Consider the following 20757-nt stretch of genomic DNA (forward strand, 5'->3'; position numbering starts at 1 on the left):
AAAATAAATCGTTTGCATTTCTACTTAGAATCCCCCCTAACGTTAATAACTGAATAAACTTGCCTTAGTTGTTCTTTCTAGGCAATGGCATTCACCGATAGAATCGAGAAATATGAGCATCGTTCATCCCCTCCACTCGGAGCCAGAACAAGCAGCCACGTGGCCTGGTGCCTATCCTATACCTTTAACGTTAATCTTACCCACGTGCTGGGGTTGAGAAAGTAGAGAACGCGTGCTGAACTCAGACATTAATAGAGTTGGGCTATTCTCATCACCGCAGTGGTTGGACACGGGCCACTAGCCGAGTGTCCGGCGAGGCATTGATTGTTACGAGCTGAAGTCGAGTGCTCACACAGTTTTCTTGCACAATCCATGCATAAGCCGCGCTCGTCTGTCGTCAGTCGGGTGATTTCGATTCCACAATCACGTCATCCAGCTTTTCAAAGGCAAGATTAAAAGAAATAGTCGTTTTTTATCTTCGCGATTTCACAATTACACCGCGACAAAAAAGTTTCTCAATATGTGGCGGTCTGTGTAAGTATACTTATGCCAGGCTGGGACCAGTACGAACCGGTAAGGTCATGAACGTTCCAACCCGATAACGTTTCATAACCCCTTTAAAGGGGCCGTGAAATGATTTTAATTTTCATAGAATCTGGTGCGTGTCACTTTCGTTCAACTTACCTAACCACGGAAGAAAAAAAAACATTTTTTGAATTTTTACAATGTCGCCAGTGTCCGGAGAAATCGCAAAAGAGTAAAGGGTACTATTTTCCGTCCTGCAGCCACTTGTGCCGGCCAAGAAAACTACGCGCGTGACGTGAACTGGTTGAAAGTGTATTGAGTTAGCAAGCTCAGTAAGTGTCTGCTCGATTTGAGGCTATTGTCGTGAAAACGTGAACATGCGCGTCAAAAGCCTGATATTCTTGACTTTTATTACGCAAAGTTCAAGGGGCTCCATCTACCCGAAGCGAAGAAAAGCGCTCCCTCCTCACTTCCCATAGCCAGCGCCACGAAATTGGATGTCCTCTGGTGCCGCCTTCGAGCCGGTTTTCCGGCCGCAAACCGAAAAACAGTGCGTAGTTTAGCGGCGCATCAAACTTAAATCTGTTTCACCCTTTTTTTTTTTTTTTAACAAAAACTAAGGCATGTAGTCAAAAATCGTTTACTGGTCTTTATCCTACAACGCCTCCCCGCGACAAGGGAAAGAGTGGTTAGGGGCTTTCCTTGACTCCTTTGCAATATGAAGCGGCAGTTCTCGAGTAATTGGAGCTCTTGACCCACAATGGATCTCTTGACTCGTGTCTGCCGAGTCAAAAGATGCAACGCGTCAACATATCCATTATTGGACCTTCTGACTCGTTAGACCTCTTGACTGGCCGTGGATCTTTTGACTCGTTGGACCTTTTGGCTCGTTGGACCTCTTGACCCACATTGGATCTTTTGACTCGTGTCTGGCGAGTCAAAAGATCCAACGAGTCAAAAGATCCATTATTGGACCTTTTGACTCGTTGGGCCTCTTGACTCCCTGCCCGATCACCGGGAAAGGGGAGGAAGGACTTTGAAGAAAAGCAGGAAGGAAAGAAAAACAAAACTACGATGAGTGATGACTTTCGAATGGCAAAGAGGGGCGTGACGGTCACTGTACTGCAGCGGGGTCGGATCCCGCGACTAATAACAAAGCAAAAAAAAAGAGGGAGTCAAGATAAGAGGATACAGTGGCCTTGGGGACGAAAAGTTTCGGGATCCTGAATGGCTGACTGTGTCACGGCGTTGTGCATTTTCCATTTCAATCGGCTGGTGACCAATGCCATTTATTCGTGCGGTATGCTTGACTAACGCAGGAATTTTCCGATAGTTATGCACGCTACATGGTCGTAGGGACCCAGGTTGTTTCTCGAATTTAGAAATCAACGAACTGTTAATCGGTGACTGAATGACGAGGCACGTATAGACCAACACGCAGTGCTGACGTCCCGCCCCTGCGGTGGTGCTGCTATCGGCAATGCGCACAAACAAACGGTCCACTTGACGCGCTTCCTGCGCACGTGCAGTACCCACACCTCGTGGAGAAACTCCGCCTTTCCCCACAGCTCGTGAGGGCTTGTACGGAAACAGCGCGTAGGCCTTATGCGCAGCATGAGCTCAACTGGGAGGAAGAGTTTATGTGAATCATTTGGACAGCATAATGTTTGGCAGCCATCCAGAGGGGCAATGTGTAGCAGCATCTTGCCGGTCAGTGCAGCATGACTGCTGACTGGCAACACTCTGTACGAAGAACCAGCATCGGCGTGCGTTCGTATAACCTCTACTGCGTGGTGCACCTAAAGACCCCTGGCCATAGCCAACCGGCAACGGCCAGGCGGCGCCAGCAGGGTGAGAGCGCACGGTTATACCCTCTCTCGTTGTAACTTGGCAAAGGGCGAACGATAAGCCCCACATTGCATGCCGAAGGCTTCGAAATGCGCGACGTATACGAGCGCAACGCACACATATTGGAGCATGACGCAGCGAAAATCCTGATACTTCGCCGGAGTTGAGGCGCGTCCCGGCGATACGCAGTCACGTTCCGATTGGCCCGCCCGGGCCGTAGCTTCCGCTCTACTGGCACGTTTCGCGATCACGGCTTCCTGGGATACCCAGTATTTCTTGCTTCAGACACTAGGCTAAGCGGCGCCACCAGAGTAAAAGCTCACGTTTTAACAATGCAGCCGCCACTCCCAGGGGTACCCAGTATTTCTTGTTGCAGTCGCTGGATGGCACCAAACCAAACAGCATTGCATGTTGCCTATACTCCGTTTCACCTAAGGATTCACCGCAGCCTATGCTGGAAGCCGAGAGCGTCACGGGACATCTCGCTCCGCGCGACGCCTTGAACACCTTTGTGTTCGAGGCATTTTAGAGTAGAAGAAAAACCCTAGTACCCCTTGTCTTGCTGTGCATGCACACGCTTGACCGGCTGGTGCCTAGGTTGAGCCGCATTGATCAAAAGAAATGCACACTTTTATTCGTCTTTCGATGTACCGTGATAGTTCGTGTATATATTTTATTTTATTTTTTGGTTTGAATAAACACGTAAATCAGATATTACTTCTCCTTTTATATACGGCACCTATTTAATTTTGCACGGGCAAACTTACTTATTTTATTCGAACGTGTGACAAACAGCTTTTGAAATACGGTATTTTAAGTTATATAAGAATTTTCAAAAAATAATCTAAAGTTAATTAAGGTCCACAAATTACTAATATATTAGACCATTGCACTCAAAGTCCCTTATACTTTACATTAGCTTGAAAAGTAGTTAAGGAGTGAATAATTTTGAAACAAATCACAAAAATAGGCAATTATATACAGTTGTCTTCTATTATTATTCACAAAATTTTCATAAAAGAGGTAAAACGTACAGCTTTGCGGTTTGTGCAGAAAAGTTATACGGCCAGCCGGACACTATGTTAAAGAGATAATGCGCCTAAAACGAGTAATTAACTAAAAGTCACCAAACAACAGTTTAATGAGAGGATTAGGGAAAATGTTTGTATTGCAAAATCGGAGGTAGTGAATGTCGAAGGCTAGCCAAATTTTTAGAAATCCTGGATCGAGGAAGGAGTTTGGGCTGTCCATTGCCAAATTTTACTCTAGAAACTTTCTGAAACCGAAGCCAAATCCCCAAAGCGCACCGGAAGGACAACCCCCGCATCGTACAAGATTCTCACGTGGTTAGGGTGTTCATAAGAGGCGTTAAACTAACTTAGCGAACGCGACCAGTTGCTTTCCATTGCGGCTCTTCAGTATTATTTTTCCACTTTTAAAATAGCTTAAAATATCAACACTAAAAGAAAAAAAAATATTGTCATGGTTTGTAAGTTGATGTATCACATTTTTTTTTTTAGCTTTGGAGCGCCTACTGCTATCAACTCTTTCGCGCTGTAAAGAAAAAGAAGTGACGAAATGTCGTCATAACCAAGTGGGCCTCTCTAAAAAACAGGGATTGTCCTTCCGGAGTGCTTCCAAAGTTTGGTTTTGACTTGGGACAGTTTTCAGAGTAAATTTTGGCGATGGATAGCTCGCACTCCGCGCTCGATTCAGAACTTCTAAGACTGGCTCCTTTAGTGAAACATCTTATACGTATAAGAAATTTCTTGGTCCAAGGAACGCATATCATCAAATACGATCATGTAAGAGCATACAACATTGTTCTCATAAGGTTCTTGGATGATCTTATATGATCTTATTTGATTATATGCGTCGATTGGACCAAGACATTTCTTATACGTATAAGATGTTTCTCTTGTCTTCAATTTCCCAGTCTAAACATGCGTTCTATATCCTCTAATAAAAAGTTAATTAGTGAATCTTAGTTAATTACTCATCTTTTAGAAGCATTACCTCTTTAACGTAGTGTGCGCCTCGTCGTTCAGCTCATATGCACAAGCCACAATGATGTAGGTTTCACGTTTTTCTTAAAGAACATTGTGTAAACAGTAAAAAAATTAAAACAAAATGGGTAAACTTTATCGCTTTTTTGTGTATTTGAAGAACATGGGAGTTGCTAGACTCTCATGACAAAGTAATACTAACACCAACATCAATTTTTTTATTCGTAGTATAAACATAGATTGGTTAACAAGCTCTTCATTACTTGATGAATAATATTAAAATTTCCTTAACTGAATTATTTTATAGGAGTATTTGTACCATAGATTTGGTGCGGATAAAATAGGATTGCTTAAGATACCTGCATATATCTAAAACTTTAGTTCTTTTAAAGTCAACGAACGCGGAAGTAATTTTCATATATATGAAATAAACTTCCGCCTGGACACGTTTATCAACGTAAGTTCCTTTTAAATAGACGTCATTATTCGAACAAAAGACACCAAACAGATCAAAAGAAACCGTTATAATGACGGAAATGACCACAACTGCTGCATGTTTTGAAGCTTTTACTAATGAAAAGGTCTGGGGTCTTCCGCATCGCACATACATAAAAAGGTGTTCATGAAGTAAACAAAATACTTTGCCTTCTGCCATTCTAAACAATCCAACATGAGGATTATTGTCGGAGCGCTGGCATTCGCCTCATTAATTTTATGGTTTTCTGCTGAAGCAAGGCTTTTGAAGATTTTTAAGAACCGAAACTCAGGTGGGTAATTTATACCCTCAATTATTCTAACACTGTTATTCTTTAAACGTGATCACGCAGGGAAAGGATTCAAGCCCATTGAACATGCTTTGTTCCCAGCGGCAACTGACTTCTGCTAACATTTGAGTAGCTCTGTTGTCGTTTCTAGCAATATTCACATGCAGCAAAAACTTGTAAAAAAAAAAAAAAATATTTCCGAGATTGTGTCAAAACGACGGCCCAAGTTTTGCTAGAACAGGTTAGTACAATCTTTTTTAAGCTTTAGAGCGCACCGCGCGCGTGGTCGGAGCGGGCTCGTTCCCGTGGTCGGAGCGGGCTCGCCCCCGCCGCTCTTAAGACCCGTTGACACACTTGCAACCGCGAAGGACCAAGACCGTGTTTTAGGCAACCTTCGAGAGCTTAGCACTGGAGGCAATGTTGCTGAGCTGGTCCTAAGCCGTCGCAAGACACTTAATACCGGTCTTGTCTCAGTCGGTCCTAACAGGTTGCAAGTGTGTGAACAAGCCTTTATTGTCGGCGCTCACTGGCTGCGAGATTTTTACGATCGACGGTGAACTCCGCTCTCGCGTCTCGCTCGCTCTGATAACCGTTCCGTTCGTCTTGGCTGTTCTCGTCGCGTGCCGCTGCAGTTCGGAGGCGCCGTCATAGCAATTTATGGTGCGCTGACCCTGCGCTTTACAAAGCCGTCACAGTAAAATTGCGGATTTGTCTTCCCTCTCTTTACATTAAACAAATTATTATGTTCCGCTGTGGATAAACACGTTTCGTCGCGTGTGCAGGGTTGACATCGTGCACAATATTAGTGCATTTATTGCACCTCTGCCGCGCTGCTGGCTGGGAAGTCTGTTACAGACAGCAGTGCCTGCAAAGAAAGTAGGATTTCTCTTGATCGGCCTTGTCGTCTCCAAAGCCGGTAGCTGCTGGACCTGACATCGATTTACTCTGCTGCAAAAACCGCGCTCAAATCAGCGCCGAGGCAGAAGTGCAATGAATACATCAATATTGTGCATAATGTCGACCCTGAACACGCGGCGAAATGTTCTTATCTAGCTCAGAACATAATAATTTGTTACATGTAAGGAGACTGAAAACAAACATGCAATGTCACTGTGACGGCTGGGAGTGCGTTATTTATTAAGGGCCGGGCCAGCTCCTCCGCACTGTAGTAGGAGGCAACGTGCGCAGGGAAGACGCACGGCGCAACCGCTATTTTTCTGCACTTAGTTATCAAGGCGAGCGCGATGCAACAGTGAACTTCCCCCTTGATCCCACAACCTTCGCAACCCGCGGGCGCCGATGATAAGAGCGCCGCTGCACGAGAGCGAGTCCGATCCGGCCACGCGCGCGGTGAGCTCTAAACGTTTAAAAAAAGGCTGTACTTTTAATGAATCCTTGGTGATTATGAGGTTCCATGAGAAAATGTATGAAACTACAGGTTAAAAACATAAACAATCATAATGTATATTTGAGAGAATGACTCATGGACTGCCTTTTAAATGATGTTTGACATCAATAAGGAACAGAAATATCTTGTAATGCGACTAATTTTCAAACGAAGCAGTGTTACACGTATTTTTTGTATTACGATTGTTTTAAGGGCGTTATACCGCTGGAAAAAAAAAGTGCCTTTAGGTGCGCTTTTGTTGTAACCGTGCAAGGGGTGCAAGACGATTGATATAAAGTCTTATTTTACTGTGCACCTGATTCTAGAGTGGATTTTAATATAAAAACAAGAAATATTGTAGTTAAGGCAGTTGTGGCGTCATTTTTTGTGTCTATCTTCGTTCCTATTTGCCCTAATCAGAGACGCAAAATTTGCCCACTTGTAACGAGCAAAAAGAGCTTCCCCTGAAGAACACTGAAGAGCTTTGATTGCGACCCAATCAATTGTTTCTAGAGGATTGTAGCGAGATATGCCATTCAACGAAATTGTTTTTCCATCTGAACGAAAACGCACGCCTCCCACATTTTACGCTACTTTACACTGCTCAGTGCATCGACGAGCGATTTGGTATGGCCGATTTGGCGCTAGATATCTTATATTTAGACTGGAGCATTTCCGGTGTCTATGAAGAGACACCCGCTGATGTACTTAGGTATATATTTTATTTTGGCGAGTGCTTCATTTGGACGGAGAAAACAGCGATTATTAAAAAAAAAATTCCTGATAGACTAAGAAAAAAAAAAACAATTAAAGAGTTTATGCACTTTTATACACACCCTTAAAACGTTTCTAGGGGCCAGTAATGTAAACGTACTTGTAAATAACGGACGAGGTGTTAGAACATGGTTTAAAATCTAAGTAATCTTAAACGTGATCACTCAGAGTTTTCAATTTCTTCTTACTCTGATACCTTTCTGCTTTATGATACAAAAAAAATGAAGTACTCTTAAAGAAAATGTTTCCGCAAAGCAAAAAAGGCAAGCTGTTTTTGTTATATTCGCAAGATTTAACCGATGACGACCGCCAGCGGAATCGAACACTGCTGTCAATACAGACTTCAATTGAAAACAAAGTGACGACCCATGTTCACCGAATGATCGACCTAGCTCTCATGCTACTGTCGCCTAGCGTGAGCGATTCCACTGATTCAAGACTGGCTTGGTACTCGATTATAGAGATTACAAAACCCAATAAGCACCTAATGGCACGTTTACACTTGCATCAAACTCGCTGCCGCCAAATCAAATTGGGCCGCCGCGGAATACGAGAGATGTTTACACTTATTTCCGCAACTGGCGGCTATTTTCTCGAATACCCTCAGGGTGAAGCGTCTGAAACCTAAAGGCACGGTACTTTTTGTTCACAAGGCGGCGGCCTTCCCAGTCCCTTCCCTTCGGATACCTCGGAGGCTGTCGGCTATATTTCGTTCCACCTTGGGTTCGATCGCAGCCAAAGACTGTGGGACAGTTCACAACTTTCAAAATATCACTGCCTACGCAGTTCAATTTAGCCCACAAAAGAAAAGATAAAACAAAACAAAAATTATCGTTCTTACGTAAAAGTTTCACAATATTTTATTCATTCCACGCTAAGAATAAGTTATAATAGAAATGTTGAAAAAAGGGCCGCCGTCTGGATTTCTTTAATACTTGCAATGCACTTGGTAAAGATACGCCAGCATGCGTGCCACATGGCAGCTTCTTTTACTGCAGCGCACCGTTCTCCAGCGATCTAGTTTATGCACGTTTTCTTCCTCATGGAATCCGCGTGATTTAACGTCCGCAATGGCAGAGCGATGTGCTTTGAACCTGTCGTCCCGAAGGCGTCTCAAGACTCTCTTCCCCATAAAATCCTCTGAAAGTCAGACGCTGCAAATTGTACTGAACATCTAACGCAACTTTAACGGCCTCTAGGTGCCGCACTATTTTCTATCAAAATGGCCGGATGATCGCAGTTGAACAGTAGTACAAGGTTGGTTCTGCGATGCGGAAGTAGTTCTTATCTCGTGAAATACGAGCGATATAAGGGCTTTACCTTATACTTTGATACCTGTAAGAAGTAAGCAAGCACCTTCATGTTGAAGGAGATTATTCATCAGCTAGGGAGCGCGATTCTAAAACCACGGTACTACTATCCCTGAAAGTTGTACATATACTTAAAATCAGAGCATGTCGTAAACATACATCATACTTGTAATTCGTGAGTAGACTACTGTTCAGTAGAAGAAGGTTCATCGAGGTGCTTTATTTTATAGGGCTAAGGTTCTGAGCTGAACAGCGCTCACGCCGTCGACCCAAGCGCCTCTTATCACCTAAAGATGCACATCGCTTCTGGGTGTGTTCAGATAAGGACGGTTATAGGGGTGTCAAGTCTATTTTTTTGTTTTTCATACATTTTTATACCTGGTATGAAAACATGTCCACACAACGGAACGGATCTTGCTTTTGCAATGTACTTTTTTGTTTTCGTATAAAATCTCAACGAAGAGGATTTTTTAACTGCGTGTAGACACAACTTTGAGGGCCACAGGAATCAATAATACACGTTTATATGACGTAAAAGTTGTTATCTTGAAATCCCTCCTAGTAGTGCATTGGATTAGGTAAATTAATTTTATTTATTCCTTTATTTCAAGGAAAATAAGAAGACAAACTTGTCCTCTTGCACAAGTTTTGAGGATTAAGGCATCAACGCATTTCAGAATTAAGTGTTCTAACTGATTCTTGCGGCAAAGAGTATTTTTAACTTCGTTTACGTTCTGCACAAAAAAAAAAAAAAAATTCACCGCTCAGCTTTTGTCCGTGTTTTTGTGTATTGCGCCAGAATGTTTTTTTTTATATATAGAAAGAGTAATCATTTTGTTTGGCAATTAAAAACAATATTCATCCTTGATATTCTTCAAACTTCCTGCAATATACTCTTGAAAATCGGTACTTCAAAATCCCTAAAAACCTGTTGCTTTATAGTGTTTTAAAATAAAAGTAATAAACGCTTAGAGACGTCTATGTTGCAGTTAGTTTAGTTGGAGTGTTTTTGTCTGAACAATTAGTAGTAGTCAAGCAGCCCATCGACGACGATGGTACATGGCCACATAATCGCCCAGACACCGAAAATCTATGTCGATGATTGCATCTTGTTTAGCGAAGTAAAAATGTTCACGATCGACAATTACTTAACAGAGTTCTGCAAAGGCTGTCTGAGTGGTGCACGACTTGGCAATCGCCCCTCAATGGTGGGAAGTGTGCCAATAATATTCTCTAGAAAATGTTCGCGCTCAGTTTTTCCAATCAATTTAATAACAACCCTTTGCAAGGCGTCTCTACGTACAAATATTTATGTGTGATCTTTTCGGCTGATTTGAAGTGGAATCTACATGTTGACTTTGTTGTTCGTAAGGCATACGGTAAACTTTGATACTTGAAGCGCTATCTAAAGCACTCGCTGTTTGATTATAAAACTCAGCGCATAAAAAACCCTCTTTGGCCTGTATTTGAATATGGCTCTCAGGTTCGTGACCCTTATAGAGTATTGAACATTGACAAATTAGAAAACGTGCAACAATTTTTTTTTCGATTCATGTTTTTATATACGATTCGTATTTTTGTTTTCACAAATTTAAAAATTGCAGACGAGTCGCTTTACGACTTATGCGTCACTCGGCAAGCGAGAGATTATTTACTGCTGTTAGCTGATATCTTCCTCAGCTAATGTTATTATCTGGCAGGTACGTAGAATGCGAGCAACCGCTTTTATTTTATTCCAGGCTCGCTTTTGTTTATAAGTGTGTTTTCCTGCGTGTTTTCGTTTCAGCTTTTTTGGTGCACTACAGAGTCGCGAGTCTTTAATATACAATTTTTTAATGGTTTTACTTGCTTGCACTGGTATTCAGCGTTTCTTTCTCAGAGCTCGATTGATCTTGCATTTCTACGTGCCGTAATGAAATGTTTTGCACCTCTCATTGTACAAAGATGGTCGGCCAAATCGGTGCTCCGCCGCATCCTCTCATTCCTGAGTTTGCGCCGCCTGTCGTCAACACCTCGATGTGGGCGAGCATTGTCGCCGCCTTTCTTCGATCACCAAAACTCGGCGGCCCTTTGGAGGTGTTGGTGGCGTCAGGCGTCTCCAGAAACCTCACCTGAGACATTTGTTTGTGCCGGTGAACATCGGTAACTTAAAAAGAAACACAACACTGGGGCACCTCTAGAGCGCAGCTCTCACGCAATCGTTCGCTAAAGCACCAAGAGTCCTAGTACACCCACTCGAACACGAGTTAAACATTGGAGAACCGGAAGTATACCACTCCCCTTTTCATAGTGGCGGTAAATGGCGTAAATATATTGTATATAACGATGGCACTATGCAATAATAATCACACTTCGAAAATAAATATTTCTGTGCGTGTGTCTGCAGCCAGAGACGTACTGGAGAACATCTGCATTGTTTCCGTAAAAATAAAAACACGTCAGGTTCTATTAAGTATTTCTATGAGATACACTTTTAGGAGGAATATTTGTTTATGCACATTATGTGGGCTGATTCGCATTATGTAGAAATATAGCATTGGATCTCTCAAAGTGATTTTTGACCCTTGAACGAATGAAAATCAGATATCACAAAGAGGCATTGGAGCTTGTGTACCTTGAACATGACAAGACACCAATATCAAAGAAAAAATAACATAGACAATGCCACTTTTGGGCACCCCCCTAATGTTCACTGACAGATTCCAATTACTCACACAAAATATTGCATTAGGAAAAGAGGAGTGTCTGAAGACCGACGCACCTAAGTACTTTTTCACGATATTCAACATAATTATGCGGCATATTATAAGCTCACAATCCTCTCAAATTGTCAGCTTACATGTGCACTCCACAGCGTATTTTGTTAGGAAACGCAAAGATGCGTTATTAGACGATTTTTAAAACTGACGCTCTCCTGTTTGCTAAGTGTAAGGAGGTGGTAAAAAATGCTTGAGAATTTAGAGTAAAAGCGAAAATACATTTCGTTTATGATGGAGTACACAAATGCAGGTGATTTTTTAAAATAAATGCCAGATATTCTTTCAAGTTGGCGTTGTTAAAACTAAATCCTAATAAACTTCGAACATAAATGCCAATTAGAATTACTATATAATGTAAGATATATTTTAATTCACAATATGCTATCTCTTTCTTTTAATCAAAATATATAGCTAACAAGACCATTACTATTGCCTTCCAATTGGATGGGTTTTCGCAACAAGATACAAGCTCGGAATCCGAGGTCGGAAAATGGCTGACGAACGTCACAAATCAGGTAACATGTCCACCAGAATGCTAAGAGAAGGACAAGAGACAGAAAAATTATTGGAGAGTGTTTTAGCATGCTACAATAACTTCTGAAAAGAAAATACAGAAACAATTTTTACTATCTGCTAAGACGACTTAAACCGAAACTGTTACTCGAACGTGTGGTACAATTTTTTATTGGTTTAATATTTTTGTAAAATCTCGCAGGAATTTCCGCATTTAATGGACTAGAGTCAACTGTATTACTTATTTCATACCGTTCTATTATGGGTGTTTTTTCTTAAGACGAAATCAATCTCAGGAAAAACATATACGGGACATGAAAACATAATTTTTATTAACTAAAATTATCGACCACGCTGGACGTCAGTAAACGAGCATAAACAAACAATTAGAACCCTAATCAACTAAAATTCGCTCATTATATTTTTAACTTTTTTTAGCAGACATACATAGGCTGCGTAGTCGGGGTCCGTTTGCCGTTGACCGCTTTAAAAGGCCGCTCGCCTCATTAAAAAAAAGAATATTTCACATCCGTCTAACTGGAAAAAATAACGCTAAAAGTGTGAATAAGCCTCCTGCTCGTGAGTTTGATGTAAATGGAAATTTTGAGAACGCGGTGCGAAAAACATGTTCTTCCTAAAATTCTACGTCCCGAAAGGCCGTTACTTCTCCACAGCGTTTTGCTACGTTTTTGGCCATATGTGAAACTCTTATGCTCCAATGTGGAGTTTTAACGGAAGAGAAAGGAATGCGACACTCTGGCTCAGCCACTTAGGAGTTTAACAGGTCCACGTATGGCCTCGAACGGTGAGGCGCGAACAGTAAGCCGCTTATGGGCTGTCCCATACTGAAAGCTTTTGTGACGCATAAGTAAACACTCGTAGTACTACTTTATATTTATGATGCGTAACATGTTGCATTGTTCGTCACGTCCATAGTTCTCAGTGACAGTGCTAAGATACTGCATTTATTTATTTCAGATTAGCCTTGAATGAACACTACGCAGCTTCAGTTCTATGTTTGCATTAAAACTTGGGTTTGGGCTAGTTGGTCTATTACTGAATAAAAGGTTCAAAAGCGCGAACAAACGAGGACAATAAAGAAACACGAACAACAGGACGGGCGCCTCTCTCTCAACTGGTTTTTATTAACACCAATGTCACCTATATATACACATGGCCCAAACCACATCGAATTCAATCGCGACAATCAGATCCAACCTTCCAGAAACTCCATCTCACTCTGGAGCAAATACAAAGACGGAGCGCTGACGCAATTGTTTTCTTTCTTTTTTATGCAGAATGCCTCTATAATCTCTCTTTCCGTTTTTTCCTTTGCCTTTCTTAAAATCTTTGTGCCAGTCAGGTCAGGTTTACATCCACATCGCCTACAATGGTCAGCGAGATGGCCCCCCGCGTTGTTGCGCACACACAAATCATGTTCACGTGCTCTATCATTGAAGCAGCGCCCACTCTGCCCAATGTAGACTCTGCCACAACTAAACGGAATCTCGTAAACCACATTCAGTTTTTAGACATTTTGATCCTTTTTACTGAAGAACATATCTGTTGGCAGTATTGTCCGCGCGCTAAGAAAAGCCTGGTGTTTTTTTAAAGTGCTCACTCTAAACTGGTAAAGAGGGGTATAGCCTTGACATGTCTAAGTGCGGCTCTGGAAAAAAGTTGCAATCAACAGATGAAAATCAGTTTTGAACGACAATCAAAAAGGTTAACAGACGCGGGGTACCCCCCTAATCTAATCTCTAGTTGTTGTGAGAGCCTTCTTCAAAAGCTAAAAGGAAGTAAAAAAGGCAGCGAGGAACGTAAAGAAAGGAAACGAGTGCAAGTCATTCCGTACATGCATACCGTATCTCATAATCTAAAAAAGGTAGCTGGTAGATACGACATTAACGTGGTTTTTTTCTGCACCGTGTAAACTTGCCAGGGTATGTCCGATGTTGACAAGGCAGAAAAAGGCACCGTGCTCCAAGAAACACGCGGTGCAATATACTGCGTGCGTCGCCAATGTGGTTTACGAGATTCCGTTTAGTTGTAATAGAGTCTACATTGGGCAGACTGGGCGCTGCTTCAATGATAGAGCACGTGAACATAATTTGTGTGTGCGCAACAACGCGGGGGGCCATCTCGCTGACCATTGTAGGCGATGTGGATGTAAACCTGACCTGACTGGCACAAAGTTTTTAAGAAAGGCAAAGGAAAAAACGGAAAGGGAGATTATAGAGGCATTCTACATAAAAAAGAAAGAAAACAATTGCGTCAGCGCTCCGTCTTTGTATTTGCTCCAGAGTGAGATGGTGTTTCTGGAAGGTTGGCTCTGATTGTCGCGATTGAATTCGATGTGGTTTGGGCCATGTGTATATATAGGTGACATTGGTGTTAATAAAAACCAGTTGAGAGAGAGGCGCCTGTCCTGTCGTCCGTGTTTCTTTATTGTCCTGGTTTGTTCGCGCTTTTTAACCTTTTATTTTATGTTTGCTTCTATAGTCATGAACCAACACATTGCGGTTTAATAGATGATGGGCACAGGCAAGAATGAATATATTAATATATACATATATATCTACATATATATGTCCATATATATGTCCCCCGCAGGGGGCCCCTGTGAAAGCAGTTGTTTGGAGAATGCAGTTTCCACGTACCCCGAGCCCCGCAGGGGGCGCCTGCACCTAAGTGCAGGCGCCCCCTGCGGGCGCCTGCACTTAGGTAATGTTATTTTTGCGACGAATATCGATGAACTGATTATTAAAGGTAATGTTTTCTTAGAAAGGTTTATCTTATGGTCAGAAAAGAATGCCCTCGAAATAAATACTACCAAAACAAAAGCGATTGTTTTTAGACCTGTAAAATTAACATATTGATGCTAGTTATGCTCTTAAAATTGGAAACTGGGAAATTGAAAAAATAAGTCATCATAAAACGCTAGGCATAATTTTTTCAGAGTTTACGCAATGGGATCATCATATAGAATTTCTAACTCACAAACTGGCAAAGGTAGCTGGCATTATCGGTCACTGTCGCTCTCCTTTGCCTACAAAAGTTAAGATTCAAATTTACCATGCTCTGTTCGGCTCACAAATCAACCACTGCCATTTAGTTTGGGGCACAGCGACCAAAAGTAACGTCAACAAACTAATAATTCTTCAGAAAAAAATTATTCGTTTCATTGCTAATGTTCCGTACGACACACATGCTGAACCATCATATTTGAGCTGCAATATTATGAAATTTTCTTGTATTTATGACTATCGTTTGCTATTTTCTTACGCCTTTTCAACTTTGGAGTTTATTGCTTTTTTGTCACAGCTAGCAAACCTGACTAAGCGTGAATCAGTCTTCGATGTTCGTCGTAGAGAATTCTGGAAGGTTCCCCATTTCCGTACAAATTATACAGCGCAGTCTCTTGCTCATAATCTACCTACATTGCTTAACAACATTGTAATGAACCGCGTCGATATTCATTGTATAACTAAGAAAACATTGCGTACTTTTTGTGTTGTTAAATTAAAAAAAAAATTGTTCTCTAGTGTCGGTGATTTTAAAATTTTATAGGAACGTTTTAAATTGTTTGATTTGAATATTGTAAGAAATATTTAGGATTGTTTAAATATGATTGTGTTCCGTGTACATGCAAGGGCACCGGACCCAGTCAAACTAGCTTCTGTTAACTTTTTGTCCGGTGTCCTCGGCATAATGTTGCTGAAATAAAGTTCAAGTTCAAGTTCAAGGTGCTAGGTGCTTGATGAGTAGCTTCACCAAGGACCGCAGCCATGAGGGCCACCATTCCCGCACGCAGGGGCACTAGCTTTAGTAGGTGCTTGGTGCCATGTGGGTTCGCCCATTACGCCTGGCTGTGCGTGGCTTAACCCGTGTCCGGTAAAAAGGGGACCCTTGTTATTAAGCTGAGCCCCGTGTACGTTTGGACTCTTTGGGTCCCCCCCCCGGCCGAGGCAATATACCACTTTGGCCCCTGTCTCGTAGACGGGTGTCCTCGCTTGGCCGACCAGGATGATTCAGCCAGTCGCCTCTTCTACCCTCTTCTTCCTTCTCTCACATTTCCTTCCACCTCTTTTTTCTTTTATTTTACACCCCCTTCATTCCTTTTTCAACTTCTTAGGAGGTCATAGCGCCAACCTTGAGTGGAAACATGACCTGTCCCAGCAACCACACTCGGGTATAGTACCCGGGCAGCACTGGTAGAGTAATTGTGTCAACCATGCCCTCCTTGCTATAGCCCATTACTCACCCCCCTTGTTGGGCTCCGTGGTGGGCGGTGCACCCGGGCACTGAACTTTCCTTCCCATTTATATGGGTTCCAAGCAAGACAAGACCTCTGATCGGTCCCTAAAAAGGGTCCGCAACGAAGAAAAGTTTCCTCCTTCGGATTCACGAAGTAACGCTGACTCTATCACCAAATTTTTTGTAGTTCATGCGGATAACGCATCCAAGCCACTGTCTAAGATATCACCTTTTCTTGTTGCGAAGGTGCTGAAAAGTCTCTTAGTGGAAAGGTTTAACTGCAAAAAGATGTTTACTTCAGACCTCTCAATAGAGGTATTCGAGAAAAAAAAAAAAAACAGGCAGTGGCTTTGCACTGCCTTAACCATATCCAGGAAATAGAAGTAATCGTGTCTGCTCACAAGACACCTATCACCGTCAGTGGTGTTATTTCGGAGGATGACCTCGTGGAATGTTCCATGGAAGAAATTTTTGAAGGTATGCATGGCCAGGCCGTTGTCGCTGCCAAACGTATCACCATCCAAAGGGATGGAAAGGAAATCCCTACAAAGCAAATCATCCTCACCTTGGAACTAAATAGCCTACCGTCCTCTGTGAAAGCAGAATATTTGAATTGTAGGGTCCGGTCTTACGTGCCAAACCATCTCCACTGCTTCTGTTGCCAGCGGTGTGGGCACAGCTCGCGTTCCCGCCGTGGTCGGGAGACATGTGCTAATGTGGGAGCAGCGAGGACACTGCTGATGATTGCCACGAAGATCCCAGGTGTGTTAACTGTAAGCGGAACCACCCGGCGTATTCCAGATTTTAATATCATTTCAAGAAAGAAAAATAAATTCTAACCCTGGAAGTGAAAGAGGGTTTTTCCTACCCTGAAGCGAAGCGACCCCTCTCTGTTTTTCAGAGACGCTCGTTTGTCGAGGCAGTGATCAGGGGACCTGCATCGCCTAGGGCAACTGTGGGAACGCAAATGTCCTCTTCGCAGCTTGCGCAACCACTTAAGTTCCCAGATCCCAGGTTGAGACCGCAACTCCCTGGCGTTCCATCTTAGCTGCACAGACAGCTGCTGCACCGAGCTATAGTGAAGGCTCTGGTGCACCAACACAGGAGAAGGAAGCCACCCCGTTGCAGACGGAAGATGCCTCCTCTCAGGGTGGGTGGCAGAACCCACCAAAGAAAGGTGGACATGCACCGAGCCGTACGAAATGCTTGGAGGCATCAGTAGAGGAGATGGAGGTTACCCCGTCGCAGACGGAATGTGCCTCCTCCCAAGGGAGGGCCTCAAAACCCATGCAAGAAAAGTGATCCAAAAAGGACAACAACCAGGATCACTGGACCATAACGCACAGTCCTCTTTTTTTTTTTATGGCCAGGAGCCTTATGCAATAGATTGGCAGAATTTTTTTTTTAAATTGAGAAGATATAAATTTTTTGCTTCAGAAACATGAGCCAGGAGCACTCGGCTTTCAAAAACGAACTTAAGACCATCGAATACGAAATTTTTAAGTTATTTCAACTTTTTGGAAAGGATCTTTTAACCTCCTCTAGCTCTTCAGGAGGAGTTAGAATTGTTGTGAAGAGTGATGTTGCAGCCTGTGAAGTAACTCTAGCCACCCCTCTAGAGGCTGCTACAGTACTATTTTACTTAATCGGCTGGTTACTGTTTGCTCATTGTACATGCCATCTTCATTTCCTTTACCAGCGGCAGATCTTGAACAGTTGGTTGATCAATTTGATCAATTTCCAGAACCCTTTCTTATACTTGCGGATTTTAATGCACACAACCCTCTTTGGGAGAGTCAACGGTTGGACCGTCGGGGAAAAGTGATTGAACGTTTTGTCTCATTAAGGGAACTCTCTGTGCTTAACACAGACTAACCAACACCTTTCCATTTAATTGCATTATAATCATGCTTCAGCTCAGCTCACCGCTCTTTTTCCTCTATCAATCTTCATTTGTACCCGGGATATATTTACCTTTTTTCAGTGGAGTGTGATTGATAACCCATATGCCAGCAATCATTTTCCTGTTCACCTGGCCCCAACGCAACTCCTGCCCAGGTTGCCGTCGCGTCCTTCCCGGGGGGGAGCTTGAACCTGCAAACTGGGAGCTTTTTCATAATACTGCTGTTTCTACCATGACATCCTTGAAACGCTTTTTGTCGATGACGTAAACGACCCTATCACAACAATCTTAATAGAGGCAGCGTGAGTTACTATTTCCCAAACGACAGGCTTTTTGCCTAAACATCCTAAGCCTTGGTGGGACGATGAGTGCCCCGAAGCTAAGGAAACACAAAATAAATTCGGATGAATTCTGCATCGATATTCAACTCCTCGAAATGTCTTGTTCTTTAAGCAGAGGCGTGCGAGAGCACGCTATGTTTGAAAGCAGGTAAAAAATAAGTCTTGGATTGGTTACGCCTCCTCCTTTAATAGTTCCACACGTGTCAAGGTCGCCTGGTACTTGGTCAGGAAAATAGACGGGGATTTCCGTCAGTATTCAATTCCCTTAATTTCGTAACCAGACGGTGATACCCCCTCCTCGCTGGAAGAGCAAGCTAGCATTTCGAGCAGGCATTTCCAAAGAATATCAGGATGTGGAAATTACAGCACTAACATATTAAGTCACAAGGGAACGGCACAGAAGGTTAGGCGTGTTGCTGCTGCCAGCAACAACGAAGAGTACAACCAACTTTTGCACTTTCTGAGCTACGTTACGTTCGTGCATGATCAGAGCCTTCTGCCCCAGGTTCTGATAGAGTCAATTAAATCTCACTAACCCACCTCTCTGAATCAACATTTGATTTTTTCTTATATTTTTTATCACCAATGGAAAGAAGGGCAGCTACCCAATAAGTGGAAAAAATTCATTATAGTCCCTTTTTAAAGACATTAAAAACAGATATAAAACCTCTAGTTACAACCCTATTGTGTTGACTGGTTGTCTGGGAAAGACTATTAAGAGACTTGTCAACAACAGGCCTATTTTTATTCTAGAAAGGAAGAGTCTTTTAAGTGGTTTTCAATGTGTTTTTCGTGCTCCAAGGTTTACAACTGGTCAGCTTGTCCGCCTTGAAACTCTTATCAGAGAAGCTTTTGTTAACAGACAACTTACCTTTCAGTGTTTTTTTTTATCTCAAGAAGGCTTACAATGACACTTGACGGTATGGTATTTTACAAGATCTTCTACGCGCTGGTATACAGGGAAGAATGTTCAACTGCAATGCCAAAGTTTTAAAAGATAGAACCGTTCAAGCCCGTAGAGGAACTACACTTTCTGCTTCTTTTGTTCAGGAGAGTGGTGTCCCCCAGGGCTGTGCCCTGAGTGTGGCATTGTTTCTTTTGAAAATCAATTCTTTGTCACAGGTGATACTCCCAAATATTGTGCACTTGTTATATGTCCACGACGTTGAGATCTCGTTTGTGTCTTGCAATTTCTTCATTTGTGAGCGCCAATTGCAGATGACTATGGGCCGATTAAAACGGGTTAAAGTTTTAGAAAGAAAAGACTTTTGTCTGTTTGTCCCAAAAAACAGGCCTGTCTCCTGTCACCTCGCTGCATTTGGCAGAGGAAGTGCTGCCAGTTAGAGCCGAACATATGTTTCTCGGTGTCACTTTGATAAAGAGCTGACTTTTGGTTCACACATTAAGTCGTTCAAATTGAGGTGACAGAAAAAAGCTAAATATTATGAGAGTTCTTTCGCACAAGTCCTGGGGTGCCGGCCGTTTCCGTCTTTTGCGCGTTGACAGAGCAGTTGTGCGCTCAACTTTGAACTATGGCTGTATCGTGTATGGTTCAGCCGAAGCAACAACTCTCAAGACGTTGGACCCCATCCACCACCAGGGTATTCGGCTTGCAACGGGGGCATTCCGTACGTCATGGGTGCCTAGTCTATATGCAGAAGCAAAAAGTGGTCTCCTGACAGGCGCAGGTTGTTTCTTAGTGTTCAGCACTCTTTACGAATTCAATCTTTGCCAAGCATTCCTGTTCAATCCATCATACAAAATATACAATATGAACTCACCTTTCAGAATAAACAACCTTATGAAAAAAAAATTGAAATTCGAACGGGTGGCAAACTGGTCGACCCGTTTGAATCAAATGGGTGACAAACTTGTCAATCCGTTTGGATCAAACGTGATTCTGGGATACGAGTACCCGTTTGAAACGGTACCTGTTTAAAACGGTACCCGTTTGTTTCCGATGCTCATTTGATACAGGTGGCCGTTTCATGCGGGTGCCCGTTCAACCTGAAACGTGACCTCACGTTTGAGCGTGCCATTCGGATAGGCAAATTATACGCTAGCCCTAAATGGGTATGGTCTGGAAGGTTGGTTATCTTAAACTTATTTAAGGCGTCCCGAAACTCATAAACCTATTTATAACGTCCAGGAAACACGTAGAACAAATGTGCTCGTGTAGGTGCTTGCAAATGGACAGGAGAACAGACAGAAAAGGTTGTTTTCAATTCTCCTTGAAGTTTATTACAACCTCTTCTGTAGGCAAGTACAAATGTGCAAGCGATCAATGAAATGTGAGAGGCACTCTAAGCTTTTGTACAACTGAGAATATTGCAAAGAAAACAAGAACCGAGGCAGTTCTATAATATAAAG

The 20757-nt window shown here is 42.6% G+C and overlaps 1 pseudogene; it reads left to right on the top strand.

The window, feature by feature from the left end:
• Window positions 1–5049: 5049 nt before the first annotated feature.
• Window positions 5050–20757, top strand: part of LOC115324079 — a 44427-nt pseudogene continuing 28719 nt past the window's right edge.

This window comes from Ixodes scapularis, unplaced genomic scaffold, assembly GCF_016920785.2.
Source record: "Ixodes scapularis isolate PalLabHiFi unplaced genomic scaffold, ASM1692078v2 PGA_scaffold4__175_contigs__length_147842914, whole genome shotgun sequence".
Taxonomy (NCBI): Eukaryota; Metazoa; Arthropoda; class Arachnida; order Ixodida; family Ixodidae; genus Ixodes; species Ixodes scapularis.